Raw genomic sequence first — 21,118 nt, 5'->3', positions numbered from 1 at the left:
CTTAAAAGTTGTCGATCAACCAAATCCATTAAGTAAACTTAAGTGGATTATCTACTTCCATTCTAGCATTTATTCTGAATAGTCTAAAACAGTGTTGTCCAATACTAATTCAAGGATTGCCTCACTTGTGGTTGTTATTCTCCTGTATTCACCACAGCACCCCCTCCAAATAATGCCCTCCCCCTCCCCCAGAACCTATTTCCCCCGGTCCTCCCCCAGAGCCAGGCACCGCCCCCCCGCAGCTGAATGCCCTCAGCCAGGAACTCACAGAGCGAGGCACAAACATACCCCACACATGGCAACTCACCAGAGCCACCACTGCAGGAGCCCCACTAGGGCCATGCACGGGCCTGAGCTACAATGGAGCCCAAGCTGTATGGGTGCCACAGCAGGGTGCAGGTGCCATGGTGGGGCCCGAGCCACACGAGCCACTGCCGCTGTCACCATGTGTTGAGGCGCATGCGTGGAGTGGGCAGAGGGCACTCACGTGAGGCTTCAGCCTCATGTGGCGCTACATCCCAGATTCACCACACCATGGTGTCCTGTTCTCCACATGAGGCGAGAGGCCAATGTATTGGACACCACTGGTCTAAAATGCTGTCTCACTGCTTTAAAAATAGCAGAACTGATCCACAACAATTCTTTTAAAAGGGGTTTAAGGCCTTGATTCAGCAAGTCCTTAACTTTAAGAACTATCAGTAGTCCCACTGACCTTAGTGTTACCATCTAAAAAAGAGAACACCCTTGAGAGGGAGTGTATCTGTATCGATATCTACCAATTCATGTTGTATTAATGTGTTAAGTATATATAGTATATTAATACAATCTGAGTTGGTAGATACAGATATACTCTCTCTCAGGGGTGTCCTCTTTTTTTGAAAGGTCATATGGAAACCCTAATTGACGTCAACAGAATTGCACAAATGTTTGCAGGCTTGAGTGATAGAATGTTGTGACAATAGGCTGTTACACTGAAGAAAAAACACAACTGGTTAAGCCTGTAATTACAAGACTCCTTTCTCCCATTATGGAATCTCTAATGTACATCACAATTAGAATTTATTTGCCTACACAAGCATTAAATATTTAATATTGTGACACCCTGTGAGATGTACTATATTATATCTAACCCACAAAAGCTCCCTAAATATTATAAGTTACATACAAAATGTACCCAGCAACAGTATTTAGTAAAAGGCCAGATTGTGTTATCGCACCAGTTAGGTCAAATTTACAAAAGTGGCCAAGAGTTTTGCATGATTCCATTTGGGGTGTCCCAGCTGAGTGGTCCCTTCCGAACATTTTGTGCAAAATTTCTACAGATGGTATTTTGACAGGTTACACCCTCTTGCCTTGGTTAATGTCCATTCCCTTTAACTTTCTGATCCTGCAATAAACTTACTGAAGGGCCGTAGACTAACATTATGATCTAAAAACTACTATATAATTAACGACCAGTTAAGATTGCGCTTGAAATGTATTCTAATAAAAATGAAATAAAAGCAAAAAGAAGCTAACAGCAACTCCAGCAGACACCACTAGAGTTCTCCTTCTCCCAAATATCCCTTCAACCATCCTAAACCCTGTTTACCCCAGAAACCTTAACTGTGGACAGACAGGAGCGGAGAGGGAGAGAATATTCAGACACAATAAAACTCCGAGGGGGAAAAATATGTGGAAGGAGGAGGCAGCAGCGGCCTGGGAAAGCGATTGAAAAGTTTCCCCGGCTTAACTTCTCTCTCCCCTCCCCCCTGCCAGCAGCAGAAGCAGCAGCAACAGCCCAAGGTGAGAGAGACTTCGGAGTCTGGGGAGGAGGGTGCGTGTGCGGAGGGGGGGGCGGCTTGAATTTACAGCCCTGTGGCTGTCTCTGTCCCGTCGCCGGCTTTGGGGCGATGAGACGGCGTGGCTCGTGCTGGGTGGGTTTTTTTTTTTTTAAAATATGATGGAGGATTATAAACATGGCGCCTTAAAAAAACCCTACAAAATCTGTACCGTGAGCCGCGGCGATGGGGGCAGGGCTGGGCTGGAAGGGACGGGGATCCGGCGGGGGGGGGGGGAATAATAAAATGTGGGGCGCCGCGGGGGGTTAGGTTTTGTTTGCTACTTGGGGGGGGGCATTTCCCGGCCCGCTTGGAAATGGAGCAGGGAACTGGGCGCGGGGGGAGGCCGCTAATGATTATTAATCCGCACGAAGCCCCCTCCTCGCTGCCCGGGGCTTTGCTGCACGGGGCTGGGGTCGCGCCGCCCCCGCTCGTACGGAAGTTACAATAAATAACCTGCGGGGAGGCAGGAGACAGCCGGGCCTGCGGGGAGCTGGGGAGCCGGGGCCTCGAGTGAGAGGAGCGGCCGAGCTGGATGGAGCGGAGGCGGGCCACAGTTCTCCCCCCACCTCCCCGGGGCCTCTCGCACGCCAGGCGCCTGGCTTGCCCCGGCTCCGCCTCTGGCTGTCGCTGGGCTGGTGCCTGCTTAGGGTCGGGGCTGGGGCCGGATAATGGCAGCGGCTCGGCAGGGCTGTCCCCGAAGCAGACACAGGGGTAGATGGCTATGCCGTGGGGGTGGAGGGGCTACACCCGGCGTCTCCTGCGGGCCAGGCGCTGGCGGGGGGGGGGCAACAATACCCCTGCCCTCCCCCACCCCGCAGGGCAGACGCTGAAGGCGGGAGGCGGTCGTCTCGCGGGCCAGATGGTGGGGATGCGCGGGGGGGGGTCAATACTCCGCCCTCCCTCCCCCGTAGGGCACAAGGGGTTAGAAGCAAGGGGGTGCAGTATTCTCTGTCCCCTGTAAGACCTGGGGGGGGGAGAAAATACTCCTGCGGCTCCCCCAAGGGCACACTGGGGGCAGTACCCGTGCTGGGACCCTCCCCTGACAGGGCAGATCCTGGATGTTCCCACGGCCCCAGCTTCATGTGTGGCACAGACACGCTGGTGTGGGGGTGATACTCTAGCTCCCCCTGGTGGGTGGACACGGGCAAGGAATGTGCATATGACTTCAAACTTTCTTCTCAAGGGGAAATGGAGTGGATACGGGGTTTATGTCGCCAGCCCAGCAACAGGAGGCAGGCTGCCTGCTCCTCAAGCCCCCTGCTGGTGGGGTGTTCATTCGGCTCAGGAAGCCACGAACCTGCCGCTTTAAACCCTCTGTACCTTCCTCAGCCACTGGAGGAGTTTTGTCCTCCCACAGCATCTGCCAGCTGTTTTGAGATAAGGGACTTGGGGGGATTGACTCTGGTTTCCCATTGTGCGGATGTGAATGGGGAAGGGCTCTAAGCTCTGTGGAACTCCCTGGCTCCCTCTTCAGAAATCATTTAATCACTCTCCTCCCCTGAACAGCGTTGCACAAGACTAAATGGGACCAGTTTTGGGGCCTTTTGGAATAATTTGTGAAAGTTTTATTTTCAGATTATTTTGATCCACCTACTGCATTAAGTGGTGTTTTGTTCCTCATCATCTATCTCAAAGGTTTATTTGCCTGAGGACGTTCTAGTTTTCCTTCCCTTTTTTATTTTGAATATAAGAGGTGGAAGGAGAAACAAATACATATGTACTGACAGCTGCAACATACTGGGATATTTCATCACATTTTTCTGGCTCCCTCTTAGTTTGAGAGACAAGTCAGGATGTTGAACTTTGTGTGACATTTCTGAGCTCTCAGTTTTTGTCTCTGGAAATCATTCTGAATTTGTCATTAACCGTATTTGGTTGTGTTCCTGTGCAAAGTTGTCAACAGCACTTAAAAGACATGAACCAAAGTCAAGAACCAGACTTGAGAATCCTAGAAACATAGTTGCAAAATCAAATATTGAATATAATGCTGGGTGTTGTATAATTTCAGTGATAGTTTGACATTTAGCCTTTTAGAATATTCTCTTCCTCACATGCTCTATTGTTTGTATTACATGAAAAATATTCAGAAGTTTCAAAAATGCCCTACTGGTGTGGAGAGCACAAGAGGAAGGTAAAAAGTTTTTCCCACGTTTGTGAGGGCCATTTTTATTGAATTTTATGGTGTTCTTTATAGGAAATTTCTTAAGGGGGATCCCTTACAAAATTAGGGTTGGGGCAAAAAAAGCTTTGTGTTTCAGGTTGCCGTCCCTTATCATACATCCTAAGGGACTAGGTCTTTCTTCACACATTTTAAAAACAATTTTGTTAACCAGCCTTTCTGAGTATGTTACAGAAAGGCTGTGTCTACACGAACAAGTTCAAAAGAAGGGGCTCTTTTGAAATATCTAGCAGAGCATTTGCACACAAAAAGCGTTCTTTCTAAATTAAACTGAAAGAACACAGTGCTCCTTTTGAAAGTGACTCTAGAAGAATTTCACAGAGATTTTAATAACCTGCACCCAACCATCAATCTGAGCCTTGACCATTCTACATGAGAGATCTGTTTCCTGGACACCGCAGTACAAATCACTGAGGGCCAAATCAGTACCACTCTCCACCACAAACCCACTGACTGCTACGCTTCCCGACATGCCTCCAGCTTCCATCCAGGACACATCACACTATCCATCATGTATAGTCAAGCACTTAGATCCAATCTGCTCCAATCATACCGAGAGAGATCAAAAACTTTAAGATCTCTACCAGGTGTTCGTAAAACTTAATTACCCACTGGGAGAAGTAAAAAAAACAGATTGATAGGGCCAGACTCAGAAACCAGCTACTTTTAGATAGGCCCAAGAAGATCAATAGCAGAATGCCTCTTGTCATCACCTATAGCCCCCAACTCAAACCCTTCCAGCACATTATCAGCAACCTACAATCTATACTGGAACATGGTGCTACACTCTCAGAGTCTCTGGGTCAAAGACCTATTCTCTCCTACAGACAACCACCTATCCTCAGGAAAATTATCTCTACTAACCACACACCATATCACAAAAATACTAATCCTGGAATTTGCCCAGCAACAAACCCCATTGCCAGCTCTGTCTACATATTTACTCTGGAGACACACACCATGTCAGTTACAGATCAGCACCTCACATTGCTATATCTGTACTAATGTTATATATGCCATCATGTGCCAGCAGTGCCCCTCTATGTATATTGGACAGACTGGACAATCACTTCACCAGAGAATGAATGGACACAAAACAGACATTGGGAATTTGAAAACACATAAACCTGTCAGTGAGCATTACAGTGGAGGAGGCCATAGCATTCAAGACTTGAAAATCTGCACCCTAAACAAAAGACTTTAACACCGGGTTGTAGAGGAAGACATCTGACCTGGAGTTGGTTCTCGAGTTTGACACTTTGTGGCTTATTCTTAATACAGATAGCAGTTACCTTACGCGTTACAAAGACAGCTTCCCCATCTTTGATATTCGTAGTGATCTTAGGCAAGTCAGTTAATTTAGTAGGCACTTGCATTAAGTAATTTTATTCCCCCTCTTCTCCACCTTTCGTTCCCCCTGTGTATCTGATTCATCAGTTTTCATTTCATTTTTTCTGTCTCTTTATTTTCATCAGAAGTTGCAGTTCTGAAGAAGTGGGTCTGTCCCATGAAAGCTCATCATCTAATAAATTATTTTGTTAGTTTTTAAAGTGCAACATGACTGCTTTTTGTTTTGTGATTCTTTTACTAGTTATCAGCTTTAATCCACAAGCTGACATAGTAAGCATCATAGTTTCTGTATCCTCCTTTTGTCTGTGTTCCTCTGTTGTAGTAAGCAAAGAGTGCAATCTAAAGTTATGGCTTTTGAAAAATCCACCTCTTTGAAATGCTTCAAAGAGTCCAAGAAGGTTGTCAGCCTTGCTCACAATGATACTTGGAGCATGATGCTCTGGCACTTTGGTAACATTGAGCTACATAAATGTAACATAGTAACAGAGAGGAAGCCGCGCTAGTCTATACACTATCAAAACAAAAAGCAGTCAAGTAGCACTTTAAAGAGTAGCATGGCTATGGTCTGAAGAAGTGGGTCTGTCCCACGAAAGCTCACCTAATAAACTATTTTGCTAGTCTTTAAAGTGCTACTTGACTGCTTTTTGTTTTGATAAATGTAACATGTACATCATATGTTTGCGAGGGTTGCTTGTGCTAATGCTTGTGAACAAAGGTGTTAATGGCAAGATTGTTTTTGTTAAGTTCTGGATGACTTTGTTAATTTGGATCTACACATGTTTCCTAAATGAGTTGCTTATTCTATAGTTGGATCTGTCAGTTTGGACAATAAGGCCTGCAAGATTTACAAGCCAGTGTCATAACTGTGTAACACAATATACCATTTTGGAGGGAAATGTCTAATGGGATAAGTCTTGGGGAGATAAATCTTTTTCTTCAAGAAGCTTGTAATCCAGTAAAAAGAGAGAGAGGGAGAGAGTGTGTGTGTGTGTAATACAAAATGTATTTTTAAAAAACTGGGGAAATCTGCACTATTGCTGTCTACATTTGTTGCAAATTAAGTGTAAATTTTATTTAAAATCCAGTGTAAATTGTTTTAAAATGTTACAAATTAAAAGGTCTAATACTGGAAACACTTCTGATATAGTTTATGTAACGGAGTGGTTTCATGCAGTGTTTCTTAAACTTTTTGAGACCAGGGAACTCCTAACAATAATTTTTTTACATGGAACATTTGTGAACATTTTCTTCAAAAAATTGTTGTCAGACCAAAAAAGCCAAGCAGCAACATATACAGCAAAAACAAAATAAAGTAATTTAATTAGATATCATACGATGTTACTTCTTCATTGCTGTCCGGTTTTAATAACAGAAAATATATACTATTGTATTTGTCCAATTTTCCACATGCGTGTGGCACACATGCAAGTTTTTCATACAACACAGTTTAAGAAACACTGGTCTAATGTCAGTGAGTCTTCTCAGAGAATATTGCGAGCACTATGGTCCCTACTCTGCACAGGTTGACCTTACATCTGTACAGAGTTACAATGTATTGATTTCAGGGGTCTGCTAAATATATTTCAGGGCACAATCTGGGATTATGCTGGCTAATGTTTGTAAGAATGGGCTTTAAATTAAGGTTTAATCTTTCATTGGGAGCAGTGGCTTCCTTTGATTTCAAGGTGACCAAAACTGAACCCTAAATTTATTTGATTGTTAATTTGTTGTTTTAAACTAATATGGGTTTTCGTGTAGAGCTGTGAATGTGTGAGACAAGTTATTGTTAATATGAAGCCAACTGAACATTTCACTATGTTACAAATTCATAGCAATGCCTTAGTTTCCAAAGAAGTGAACAAACTCCTGGTTATTAAATCAAGATATTTCAATTGATATAAAAAATATGCTAACATATAGTAGCTACTCTGTTTGATTTTTCTGTCATTGCAAGACTGAGATTCCCCTCCCCACTGTCCTGTGATGGTTAATAAACACTTTCCTTAAATTGCGGACAACTAATGTTTGAACTAATTTAAAATAATAAAGTTGGGTAGTACTAAAACTTGATTCTATTTTAGTGATGTCTGATTTTTGTTTTTCTCCTTTGAGAGAAACATTCTTTTGGCTACTCTCAAGAGCACAGAAGGAATAATGGAGCGATGCTGTGACACACCCATGAACCCACATCAAGGCTGTTAGGCCTAATTTTATGCCTAGAAGCCTTGGTAACCTTCTTTTAGAGTTCAGTTCTGCAGTTATTCCATTTAGGTAAATCCCAGTGAAGTTACTGAGAGTTTGTGTACAGAGTGATTGCAAGATATAGAAAAAGCAGATGTTTAATTATTTTTTCCATTTTCTCCTTCCTTTACCATTTTTCAGAATTGTAGTTCTTGTATCTTTTTTTTTTAAAATGTAGATGCCTATAACTTCATTTATAATAGTACTGTGGGATTTGAAAGAAACTACAACTTTTGGGCTGCGTCTAGATTCAGTCCAGCTGCTGGCAGCATGATGCAAATGAAGGGTCACAAAATTGAAAATGGCCACTCATTTGTATATTCTTGTGGCTTATTTGCATGTTTGTGGCAGAAAACAAGCAGTGTAGCTGTGATTCTGCTGGCAAGAACCTCCTCTGTCACTAGCCCCCATATCCCTGAAAAAAATCCGGTATTTTTATAACTCGAATAATACTTTGTTAAAGCTTTATATACAACTAAAGCACTATAAGAAAATGATAGTTTTGTCAAGTTTTTCTGTGATTTTTTTAAAAACTTTTATGAGATGACTTTTTATCTTCATCTTTAACCCCTTTCCAATAAAATATGGGTATTTCTCAGGTTTCCTGGAAGTCTGTGTGTAGTAGTACAGATTTTTGCCATGATCTTGGAAAGATTTAAGAACATAGTATAATGCCTCTGAGAGTCTCAATGAACTCCAGGAGATTGCTTACATGATTAAAAGTGTGTCATGTCCATAAGCTGCTGCAGGCTTGGGTCCTATATTTTTACTTTTTCAATCAACTGTATGTTTTTCTCTGGCTCCTTACTGTACATTTCTTTAGTGTTATCTGTCATTCTAAATGAACAAGAAGTCTTGTGGCACTTATAGACTAACAGATATTTTGGAGCATAAGCTTTCATGGGAAAAGACCTGCTTCACTAAGTGTCTTATAACCTGTACACGTTGTACATACAGTTACGTTACTTTAAGGAAAGAAGACTCTTTAGTAGAGAAGAACTGGGAATGAGTTAAGTTTTAAAATGTGTATCAGTGTAGGCTGGCCAACAGTTGGATTTTTTTAAATTTCCAGACTTTCTTCCTCCAAAAACCAAGACACTGAAATGTGGCCTTTTCATTCATACCATTTATTCCTATTTCATGTACTGTCACATCATGAAAGTTACATATTCCAATCTCTAACCACACATTTGTCTCCTTAAAATTTGCATAAATTCATATATACTCATGACCATGTTGTTATGAATATAAAATCCCATTTCCTTTTCTGAGAATTGTGTATTCAGAGTGCTATAACTAATACACAGTTTTCTATATTATATATATACATATATATAAAGCTGCAATGGCTTTAAGGAGGAAATGTGACAGATTTCTTCACTTGCTCTGCCTTTGTCCAGGGCAGTTGACCAAAATGTTAGCATACTCACTCCAATTTGGAATCTTGGTTTCTCTGGCTGGAATGGGATGGAGGCAGGTACAAGGCTCCAGCCCCCTCTACCCACCTGTTCTGAGGGAAGGAGAGTAGCAGACACCTATTTTTCTACCAGCATTCAGACCCAAAATCTTGGGTGCTCTAACACAGCAGTTGCTGTGGGGACCACTTATTCTATTCCCAGCCTCATTTAGGTGGGCACAGTCTGGTCAATAAATGTAAAATACCACAAAGTCAGCAGATTCTCTAATCACAAAGATAGTGCTTTGCTATTTATTCATAAAACATCTTACAGCTCAAATAAAATGTCACATGAACAGAAACCTGTAGCTCTGATATATATTGTAACATACTCTGGGACTAAACTACTGTTGAACTCTTTAGCATTAATTTAGTTGTATCATATTTCTCTTTTTGTTCATGAGATCACAAAAAGGAATTTCATGACATGTTTTTAACACTTCTTTTGTAGTTGAAAAATTGAAATCATGGTACTTCCTTGGCATTCGAGAGACTCTTTATACACACTTTCAGGCTTAAGGGGATAGCCTTGCTAGTTGGTATGTATATAAATGGGGAGTCCTGTGGCACCTTAAAGCAGCTTCAAAGGCTGTGATGGATTGGGAACGCTGGGGTGCCAACTGAGATGCTGAGACACCACCGTCTGAGCCTACTCTGTCCCTTGGGCCCCCCTTTAGCCCGGTCCTGCTGAGACAGACACCAAAGCCTTCTTCAGCAGAGCTCACAGGCAGGACTACCTGCAGCTGCAGAACACTGAGATCTGGTCTGGGAAGACGCAGCTCAGGGACTTGCTATAACACCCACATGTTCATCCTACCCCTCTTTGACATACAACCCCCAAAGTTATGAAATTTGTCTCCTTCCTGAATGTGAAGGAAAGTATGCACAGGTCTCCCTCCCACCCCTCCTTTAGAAGTTACAAAAATGCAGTGCTTTAAACTCAGGCTTTGTCTATACTTCCAACATAGAACACATTTTAGCTCATTCAGAGTCGCTTGAAATCTCACTATATATGCTCACACACTGCCCAGCTGCTCTCTTGGCAGAGTGGCGAATTGCAAGCTCAGCAAACAGGGCTGCCAGTTGAGCAGGAAGCCTGTCTGTCAACAGAGAGTCCCCCAAATTGGTTTTTTTATCAGCATAAAACTCCCGACAAAGGCGTTATTCCTGAACGTAGAGAGGCACAATGCTACTGGCTGATATGCCAGGTTTGGTTAGAAAAACCCACTTGTATAGATGAATCTTTGGAGCTTTTCATTGCAGGCCCATTATCTTCCAGGCCAGCTTCAGCAGTCTTCCCAGGCTCAGGAAGGTGAACAGAAGCTTTCGTTGTGTGTGTGTGTAACTGAGTTGGGAGGGTTTGAGTTGTAAGTTAATGATAGATATGGTGGTTGTCTGGTGTATATGGATAGAAGCTTGTAAGTGTGTGTGATAGCAAAAAGGGAGGATGTGGTGTGAAGACAGTCCACATGTATGTGTCAAAGGAGGGCGTGTGTGTGTGTTTGAAGAGAGAGAAGAACATATTCTCTGATTGTAATTTGGTACAGCTTTGTTGGCTTCTGTATGGTACCATCAGTTTACACCAACAGAGAATTTGGCCTAGAACATCCAAATGTGTTCATAAAATGGAACATGTCATGGGCAGATGCAGAGGTGTAAAGGTGGGGAGAGAGAGAGAGAGAGAGAGAGCACGTGAGATGTTGATTATATAACGATAAAGGGGTTAAAAGATACATCAGCATCAGTGTTCACACGTGAGATTAATACTGTTAATCTCTTTTTTTTTTTCCACTTTATGAAGCTTGCTAGGGACCAAAATCTACCACTCTTACTCACATTGAGCAGTACTTTACTATGCTGTTTTCTCGAGGGTTCAGAATCTGGTCCTATGCTTGGACAATGGAAATAAACTCGTTATCCCCATATGCTAGAACCATGCTGCAATATTGTGTTGTAAGCAGGTGTAAAGTGAATGTTTAAATAGCATACATCTCATTTCAGTGAAGTATATAATATAAAATGATTTCTTTTAATATATTAGATTTTGTAAAATTTTAGGCTTGGAGAAGCTTAAAACCATTTTAAGTCAGGTTGTATTGATCCGGGAAGTAAATTGTTTAAGTTGCTGCAGCTAAATAAGCCACCTATAGGACACTGTTGGGTAGTTTACTTACAAAATCTAGATTGAGAAATTCTAAATGTCTGTTGTGTGTAAAAATGTTAGCTCCTTTTATTGTGTTATAAGAAAACAAAACTATATAAATAAGAAAAAATACAAAACTAGCTACAATATAAATCAATTACCCCATACAATGCTAATCATAAAAAGCCACAGATTTATTACAAAAAGGCTTTGTCTAAACTAGCCCCCACCTTTAGAAAGGGGATGCTAATGAGACACTTAGGGATATGCTAATAAGGCACTGCCCTGAATATGCAGCACCTCATTGGCATAATACTGACCGCAGCGATTCAAAAGTGAAATTATGTGTACTGCCAGATGTCATTACAGAACTTCCTATTAGCTATTGTTAAAGGAACCCCCAATTTTCTAGAAGAACGTCACAGTTTATGATAGCTTTTTTTTTACCTGCATTTAAATGCTGATCTTCACTTCCTGTGTTTGGCTACAGCATAGGTTGTGATAGGAAGTATCACTAAAAGGGCAGTAGCTGATACTTCAGCACCCTTAACAGCAGTGCTGGATAGTGAAACTGTGATGGAGTCTTCTAAACTCTGTTTTATGGAATATTTTTATTTATATATGTGAAGCATTTTGAACAATCACAGCTGTTTTAAAGATCCCCTGACTCTTTGTGTAAGTATAAGGATGTTAACCCTGGTATTCTGGCCAAGTTCCAATTTCTATAATGACATTCTGCCTACCTAAGTTCTCCCTGCAATTTTAACTTGATATTATTACTGTTATTTTTTTTGCACAACAGTGTGTATGTACATGGCAGTTATAAAATAATAGTAAGTGCTAAACAAAGAACAAAATCCTGATTACGAATAATTTAGTCTTTGTGAATGGATTCAATAGAAATATATATGAATAGGCTTCACAGAACAGATGGGTTTTCAGAGTTTTTGAAGTAAAAGAAGGAGGGCGCTTAATATACATGGGGATCTTTTTCATATGTCAAAGGAACAGACATAAAGCTGAAAGATAGAGGCAGCATTCTGGGAGAGAAGCTTGTACAGAGTTAGAAGTGCAGAAGGAAGAAATATAGCTGTAATGTTATAGTTACTAAATACCTTGGAAAACGTATAGAGGTTTCACAAAATTCTGCACTTATGGAACTAAATAGTGTAATGTGCACTCTTAAAGAGATGATGCAGTGTGTCACAGATGATGGCTATATTCCATCGGTTGGTAAAATGATTCCTTGTATTAGATTTAAAATTGTTGGATTGTTTTCCTTAGAAATATTCTTTGTATGACACTTATTCCTAATTTAGGAATAGGGTTCTTTCAAAAGAGCCGCATTTATAGGGCTTTTATCTTTCAAAAGCAGAATATAGAAATGAGGTGTCAGATACGTAAATCTGCACCTCACTTGCATTTTCAATTTCCTCCTTTGTGTGCCTTTTGAGAGCACAATGCTAGTGTAGACACAGCCATAGTGGGTTGCTACGTGCTATTTTGAAATACATTTTTGTGTGTAGCTGTGTTATTTCAGAATGACTCTTTTGGAATAGCTTATTTTGAAATGAGGCTGCTGTCTAGACATACCCTAATATTTGAAATGTATATGTTGGCTTTTTCTCCAGAGTGTACATTTATTTAATTTATTTGGTTGATCCAGAGCTTTGTTCATGAGCTGGACATAGATTTTACATACTCCATCAACAAGAAAAATGTTGGATTATGTGGGTGTTGCAGGCACATGAATGGGTTTTATGCTACCTTAAATCTGCACATGGTAATCAATTTCTGGCACAGAATGCCCCTCTTCTAAATATGAAGACTGACTGCAGGATCTGATACGTAGGTTGTTTTGTAGAGACTCTTGTTTAAACAGTAGCAAGAAGAATTTTCTGTATGGCTGTTGCCACACAGGCCACTTTTGAAGAAAGTGGCATGGTAATACACGGCCTGAAATATGCTAATGAGGCACAGATGCAAATTCCCCACGCCTCATTAGCATACGGTCATGTGATTTGGAGTCCGGAAGACAGTTCTTCCAGACTCCAAAACGCCGTGTAGAAGCACGGAAGTCCTCCTTCCGGAGGCCCCTTCTTCTCGAAAATTTTTGGGAAGAAGGGGCCTCCGGAAGAAGGACTTCCTTCCAGAAGACCCCCCCGGGGGCTGCACTTCTAAACAGCGTTTTGGAGTCCGGAAGAATGGTCTTCTGGACTCCAAATCACATGACCGTATGCTAATGAGGCGTGGGGAATTTGCATCCACACCTCATTAGCATATTTTGGGCTGTGTATTACCATGCCACTTTTGAGGAAAGTGGCCTGTGTAGAAACAGCCTATGAGACATAACAGAGAAACAAGGGGCTGATCTGAAGAATATATGGTTATTTCTAACATCTGAATTAGAAAAACTGATACCAGTTAACTTTCACAGCATTAGCACCAATACATTGTTTGTAAAGCTGTAAGAAGGTATTTTTTGTTTTTGTTTGTTTGTTTGATTGTTTTTTAATTCAAATGCTACAAACATAGGTTACATCTACACTTCCAGGAAGAGTGACACTGCTGCACTGAATATTCAGGAATTCGATTGTACATGCCTGGTATGGACAAAATGCTAAATACATCTCGCAGGGTGCCTGTGTTGGTACTCCTGCTCCTCATTAGGAATAAGGGAGGTTGATGGGAGTGAATGCAAAGAAATTGGTGAAGCCCAAATTAAGGTGTGTTGACTCCAGTTACATACTATGGAGTTGTGTAACTTAATTTGACTTTCTCCTTTAGTGTAGACCTGCCCATGGTTTGGTTAATGTGGTTTTGGTGTGGTCAGTTCAATTACCATTAAAAAGATAAGCACATACACTCACAATAGAAAAGTTTGCTAAACTTGAGTGACATTGGGATATGGAACACAAGGTCCCAGTGCTATTTAAATTGGCAGCAACTATAAAAAGTTGCAATGTGTGTTGCATTTGTGTTTCCTATAAGAAAATTTCAGCCCAAAATTTTCTTACAGACTTAATCATTTGTAATTGTTGGAATTAATTTATGTAGGAGTATGGGCTAGTCTGTTGTTAGAGCAAATTATACAACCTTCCTCTCTTATAAAGCGTTTCTCCCTAGAATCACAATGGGCTTGTCTACACTTGCCCCCAACTTCGAAGGGGGCATGTTAATCAGGACGATGGGAGATTACTAATGAAGGGGTGTGGTGAATATGCAGCACTTCATTCGGCTAATTCTTCCCTTTGGCAACTTCGAAGCCTCAAACTTCAAAGTGCCAGCATGCATGTGGTCACGGGCACTTTGCGATGCCTACGCTACTTCAAAGTCCCTTTGCTCCTCAAATGAGCAGTGTACAAATTTCCATGCAATTTTTGTCAAAAAAAGGTTTTTCCAGAATAGTGTTAATTTTTCAAAAACAAAAATTGTTTAGGGAAAATTTTGAAATTTACAAAGTGAAATTTTCATTTCAAGATGTATTTCATTTTCCATTTTCATTTATTTTCTCCTTATTTCAGGAGTTGTCAGTAGTGTATTACATGTCATACCATGTCAAGTCATATAATTTGACATATTACACAATACTACTGTCACGTCCTGTCCTAGAAAATGACAATACTCACAATTTTTTTGTATCCTTTCATTTTCATTGTGTTTTAGTTTAAAAATCATTAAGGGTAGTTGCTATCTAATGGCGATTGAAATATCTTTACGAGATCAGTGTCTGCTGATAGTATTGTAATTGACCAGTTTGACACTTTGATCTAATAAAATAATATGTTTCAATCAGTACTAAATTGCAATTGTCCTTAATGATTTGGAACAAAAGTAAAGTTCAAAGTGTCAACATTTTCTATAACTTCCAAATTTTGACCAGCTCTTCTAGCTATCAGGCTTTTATGACGTGTTGCTCAAAATACGCTTCCTTCTGTTCTTTTTCTTCTTTTTCTTTTTTCTGGACCTAATACTAATGAACAATTTTCAGTGGTAAAACCAGATTAATTGCTGCAGTGACAAATGCTTGAGCGTACAACCTGAAAGAGTGACCAAGAAATTTGAAGTCTTTTTCTGCTAATTTCACTGGGAAGTCAGTTCCAAAATCTAATGTTACCATATCAGAGTCAGTGTTAATAATTTTAGTGCTGGCAAGTTTTCCACTGGAATGGGGAGGAGGATGAGTGTGACACCCACAAAATGAGGCTGGAATTGATGGGTAGGGAAATGCAAGGGAGACACAGACTGGGAAGAAAGAGAGGTACTGTACTGGCAGAAGGAACAGAAACAGATGACAGAGATTTCAGTGCCTATAAAGGGGAGCCTCTTTTTCTGCTGAATAATTCTGAATGCAACAGTAAGATGCTGAATTCATACATCATAAGAATTTAGTTACCACATATAAGTCCAGGTCTCCCTTGATCTTTCTGTGAATTTCCTGGTGGCATTAGTGGGAGGCTACTGTGTACTGAGAGAAGTTAACAGTCATGGGCTGTGTCTACACTTGCATTCCTCTTTCAAAAGAGGAATGCAAATTAGGGAAATCAAAAAATGCAAATGAGACACTGGTTTACATATTGTGTGCTTCATTTGCATAATCTCTTTCTGGAAGAGTTATTTTTTTGTTTCAGGAAGAAGGATTCTTTTGGAGATCAGGTTTATTTTTGAAAGAGTCCCACCTACACTGCTTTTTTCTTTAGAAAGAATCTCTTCTGAAAAGTGGTTATGCAAATGAAGCATGAGATATGTAAATCAGTGCCTTGTTTGCATTTTTGATTTCCCTCGTTTGCATTCCTCTTTCGAAAGAGGAATGCAAATGTGAACACAGCATAATGTGTAACCTGACCCCTTGACCATAACTTCATATGAGGTTTGGTCCTTGGAACTAATGAAGTTGAGACCTCTGACCTTCCCTAAGTAGAGCTTCCTAAAACCAGGAATAACAGAACAGCCAGTGACTTCATGATGTCCAGTAAGGTTGTAGTTTCATAACTTTAATAATAGTGAATTCTCCAGCCCTTGGAGTCTTTAAATTTAGCTTGAATATGTAGTACGTATGCTTTAGCTCACTGTAAATTATGGTGTTTGCTTATGTAGTGGAGAATAATTTAGTCCACTGCAGGAATTCATGGGTGAAAGTCTGTGGCTTGTATTAGTCAGGTGGTCAGAACTGGATGATGATTCCCCTTGAAATCCATGAATCTACTCATCTCAGGAGCTGTTCAGATTCCCTGGTGATGGCTGTTGGTGCAAATCTAAAGATAAATTTAGGAAAATTACAAGTTCTGAAAGCTGATGGTCTTCTTTTCATTGCTTTTGATGTAGTCTGACATTCTCCTACATAACACAGTTCATAGAATTTTACAGCTGAACCTGAATCAAATCCATGTAGCCTATTATGTACAATTGTAACAACTCCCCTAGCCTTCACCCTTTCATCATGCCTCATTGGTAGGATTTTGGATCTTGAACCATCAGCACTGCAGTGCTCCCACATAAGTCATAGAGCTAATTACTAGATCCTGGAACTAGTTCAGTTCAATCTGAACTTGAATTATCTCAGGAAACATTTATATATTTTGCAATATGTTATTTTAAATGGCTTGAACAGAGAATGTGTTCAGAATAGTGATTAAGTAAAATGTTTTCAATAGGAGAGGTATCACCAGAATGGAGCTGATGGCTATGGATTTCACAAGAATTTAGAACAGACACTGTGGACTTGTCTACATTTGCCCCTAACTTCGAAGGGGCATGTTAATCAGGGTGATGGGAAATTACTAATTAAGTGCTGTGGTGAATATGCAGCACTTTATTAAGCTAATTTTTCCCTGTGGCAACTTCAAAGTGTCAAACTTCGAAGTGCCAGCAAGTGTGTAGCCGTGGGCGCTTTGAAGTGCCTGCACTGCTTCAAAGTGCCTTTACTCCCCAAAATTTTGAGGAGTAAAGGCCCTTTGAAGTGCCCGTAGCTATACACATGCTGGCACTCTGAAGTTTGACACTTTGAAGTTGTTGCGGGGGAGAATTCGCTGCAGCACTTCATTAGTAATCTCCCATCACCCTGATTAACTTGCCCACTTCGAAGTTGGGGTAAGTGTAGACAAGCATTGTCAATTGAGAAATAACATTTGTCTAAAAATACTTCACCTAATATGACTGTAGATAACCTAAGATTACTAAAACTAAAAGAGGGCAGAGAAAAAAAAATCTGTTTGTCTTTTTAGTTTGTTTGGGGGACAGATTTGCAAAGGTATTTAAGCTCTAACGATGCAAAATTGCCTCAGCAAGTTAGGTGCCTAACTTCCATTTATGTTAATGAGTGTTAGGCATCAATATTGCTTAAATGCTTTTGAAAACCCCACTGGGGCCTGCCTGCATTATTCGGCATCTAAAACATTGGAAAATGTGCTCCTTGCTGCATTTTTTTTCTAGTTACTTTCATGGTGTTCTCTTGTACTGTCAATCTGTTTCCCCTTTTCTTTGGTACAGGAACGTCCACAGATTCTAAATAAACGAGTCAGCTCTGCAGCCAGTTTTGAGTTTAGGCACAGATGTGTCAATCACCAGCAAAGTGAATGAGGCTGCAACCTTTAATTATAATAAATAAGGTATGTCCAATAATAAAAACAATAGCTCTTATCTATAGAGTTCCATGTGCTTTTCATTTTACAGCTGTGGAAGCTGAGGCTTGGAGAGCTGATGTGACTTGTCTGAGGTCATCCAGTATGCTGAGGGCAGAGTAGGGAACAAAATCCAAATCTTCAAGGGCCCAAATCCAGTGCTGTAGCCACTGTTCTCATCTTTGTACTTTCGGCAAGTTTTTATAGTCCTTCCTGTTTAAGACCACTGAATCAATGGAAATAAAACAAAACCAGAAAACCTGAATTTGATAGCTATATCTTTGATTTGTATGAGCCAGATTTTGGTAGGGTTTCTCAGTGACATTCTCTACTCCTTTGCTTTGGGCTTCTGAGGCTCATCACTGGTTCATCAGGAGTGACAAGCCAAACAGAAAATTTGTTCACAGTGGTTTTCTCTGTATTAGAGTATACGCATGGGGATCAGTTTTCTTTTTCATAAAGTGCCTGGGTTGGTACTTAAAACTGTCCAGGGTCCCCCAAGACCATCCTCAGCCTTGTTTGAGGAATGTGCTGTAACTTAACATCTCTGATCCACTACAGGGAGAGGCTCAGATGAAACAGCATGTAGGAAGAAAAAATACCTCATTAGGATATTGGGATCACTGCCTCCATGTTGTTGACCAAACAGTCTCATCATTGCCATTCAGCCTTCCCATTAACTAGCAAACTTAAGGAGACAAGAGAAGCTTTTGTGTGGCTAGTGTAGCATGTAGTAGGCCCAAATTTGTCACCTGCTGTCCCCTAACATTTCTGCTTATACCAAGGGTATATGCAGAGAGTTCATCTCTCTTAAATTACTTGCTGGAACTAGCTCAGCAGGGGATTGATCCTGATCTCAGTAGCTCAAGTTTAATCCTTTGAAAGAACTAATTAGCCTGCCTTCAGCTTCAAAGCCTCCAGGCTTAAGACACATCTCTTCAGAGGATTTGCTGTCTCGGGCAAGAGAAGAAAACTTTAAGCAACAGAAGGAGTCTCTTAGGGAAGACCAAAGGTATCTAAAATTCTCTCAAAAATAAGTTTCAAGTTTCCTCTGACTTTCCATCCTTCCAGGCAGTCGTTTTTGGAGGAAAGACCAGTATCAGACAAAAAGTCATGAACTCTGGTCTCCTGCAGGTCCTAGGCAAAGTGCAAGTCTAAAATATAAAGAGGAGTGAGGATTTCCGATTGTCTTTCTCAGAAGATAGTTAGGTCATTGTATTGATAGCTGAAGGTCAGCAGATATAGCACTGGACACTGAATCTCAGAATAAATCCGCTCCATTATTACAACCAGTGCTAATCAGAATGAGATCGGTCACATGTGCAAAGGTCATGTACTGTTTGCCCATTGTTGATCACAAAGACATTGGTTCTCCAACCTGATTTTGAGTGGACCGTACCAGTTATCTTCTCCTGTCCTTACCTAAGGGATCTGTTATCAAGGTCTAGCTAGTTGCATGGGTTTTGGAAGGAGAAAATAAGAAACAAGGTAACTCAGTAAAAGAGGGGTAGTCCTGCATCTATTTAGTTCTACTTTTCTCCTCCCTAATCACACAAAGTTAATAGAATTTCATTGTTCTTCTTCGAGTGTCCCCGTGGGTGCTCCACATTAGGTGTCGGGCTCGCCCGGCGCCGCAGATCGGATCGTCTAAGCAGTTTCTGCCGGACCGCGCATGCGCCGGTGCGCGCCGCTCCCTAGCACGCTCCTGGCCACGTGCGCGATCCGGTCCCCGCCAGTTCCTCTTAACCGCCGTCGGCTGCAGACGGAATCCGACTAGGCTACAGCCAAGTTAGCGTATTCAATGGTTTTTAGCTGTTTTTCTTTAAAGTTTTCTAGTTCTTAGTCTATTCTTAAGTTAGCCAGTTGTTATTTTCAAAAAAAAAAACAACAAGAAACAACAAGCGGGAAGGAATTCAGTCCAGTCCTAGTAAAAAGCGGAGCACCGGAGGCCAGGAGCCTAGGGCCATTAGCCCTCCTGCCGCGGCAGGCTATCCGAGAGAGGGAAAATAGCACACAGAAGGTGCTAAGTACCCCATTAAGAACTAAAAGACTCACCAACAATGTCCTCTTCAGGATTCAAGAAATGTGAGTCTTGCTGAGAGGCAATGCCAGCGTCTGATGGGCACAGTCACTGTATAAGGTGCCTTGGGGAGTCCCATGTCATGCAGAAATGCTCCTTCTGTGCAAAATTAACAGCCAGAGCAAGGAAGGACAGAGAGATGCGGCTTAAAATGCTGCTATTCGACAAGGCCCTCCAGCCAGACGTGCCGGAGCAGCCACAGCAGGAGGGACCCTCCGGGGCCCATAAAAGGAAAGCCGCCTCCCTCACCCCATCAGCGCAGAAACAGAGGAAAGTCTCCCCAACCCGATCCCTGCCGGCAGCAACAGTGAGCGGGATGGGAGGAGCGCACAGCCCCCAGCCGCAGCAACAGGTGATCGGCAGTGGCACGGAGAGCCACGTGGAGGCGGCTCAGCGTCCAATGATCAAACAGCCGCCCCGCACCGCAGGCAGGGCGGCGGCTAAACAAGCGCCGATACCGGCGGCACCGCAGGCAGCGGCACCGACCCCCGGGGAACCGGCGGTGCAGACTGTGCAGGCACGCAGCCTGCAGGCACCGGAGGACACTGCCCGCGCAGCACCGCCCAAGAGCGTGCTGAGCGTGGCGTGGACGGGGCCGAGATCCCCTGCATGTCAGGGGGCGGAGCCACCCCCTCAAGGGAGGGGAAGGCTGCACAGAAAACAAGGCACCGCAGCCCCTCTCCAGACAGGGCTGCAGAGTTGCTTTCTCTCAGCTCTCCGCTCATGCTGCGGACTCCAACTAGAAGGCAGGGGTCCCCCATAGCCTACCCGGAGCCCCCGTCTCCATTTTTACAACCAGCCTCGCCCTGGCTGGGACCACCCTCACCCTTTTTGGGGTTTGAGCTGCTGGAGTACTATCACAAATCGCTCTCTCTCCAGTGTCCCATGTCTCTCGACGATCTCGCTCCCCCAGATGCAGGGGGTACACACCAAGGGAGTGGTCCAGGTCACCTGCCCAAGAACAGTGCCCATGCTGCCATGGTCATCCCTGTCACGCGGGGTATAGACACCACCGGCATTCTACCAGGGAAAGATCCCCACAGACGGTCCCATATCCCCGAGGGCAATCGCTAACGGGGACAGAGACTCAAGTATCTCAGGGGGAACTGGTTATGGAACCCCGAGATTTTCCCTCGCAAGCTTCCAGCGAGCGGATGTACCATCACCAACAGGAACCGGAAGGGTCCAGAGAGGCATATCCTAGTGGTTCCTCGCTCTCCTCCCCG

At 42.3% G+C, this 21,118-nt stretch overlaps 1 protein-coding gene across 4 annotated transcripts in view; it reads left to right on the top strand.

Moving 5' to 3' along the window:
* Positions 1-1,599: 1,599 nt before the first annotated feature.
* Positions 1,600-21,118, top strand: part of ZMYND11 (zinc finger MYND-type containing 11) — a 157,009-nt gene continuing 137,490 nt past the window's right edge. For 3 of the 4 annotated variants that reach the window (XM_074985047.1, XM_074985046.1, XM_074985044.1), the window contains exon 1: positions 1,600-1,785. The gene's annotated coding sequence lies outside the window, so the exon portion shown is untranslated. Of the gene's footprint in view, positions 1,786-17,779; positions 17,801-21,118 lie in introns of those variants that run through there. The other variant, XM_074985045.1, reaches the window with a different exon arrangement.

This window comes from Carettochelys insculpta, chromosome 2, assembly GCF_033958435.1.
Source record: "Carettochelys insculpta isolate YL-2023 chromosome 2, ASM3395843v1, whole genome shotgun sequence".
Lineage (NCBI taxonomy): Eukaryota > Metazoa > Chordata > Testudines > Carettochelyidae > Carettochelys > Carettochelys insculpta.
Note: the sequence above shows the minus strand (reverse complement) of the source record. Positions and strands in the feature narration are given on the sequence as shown.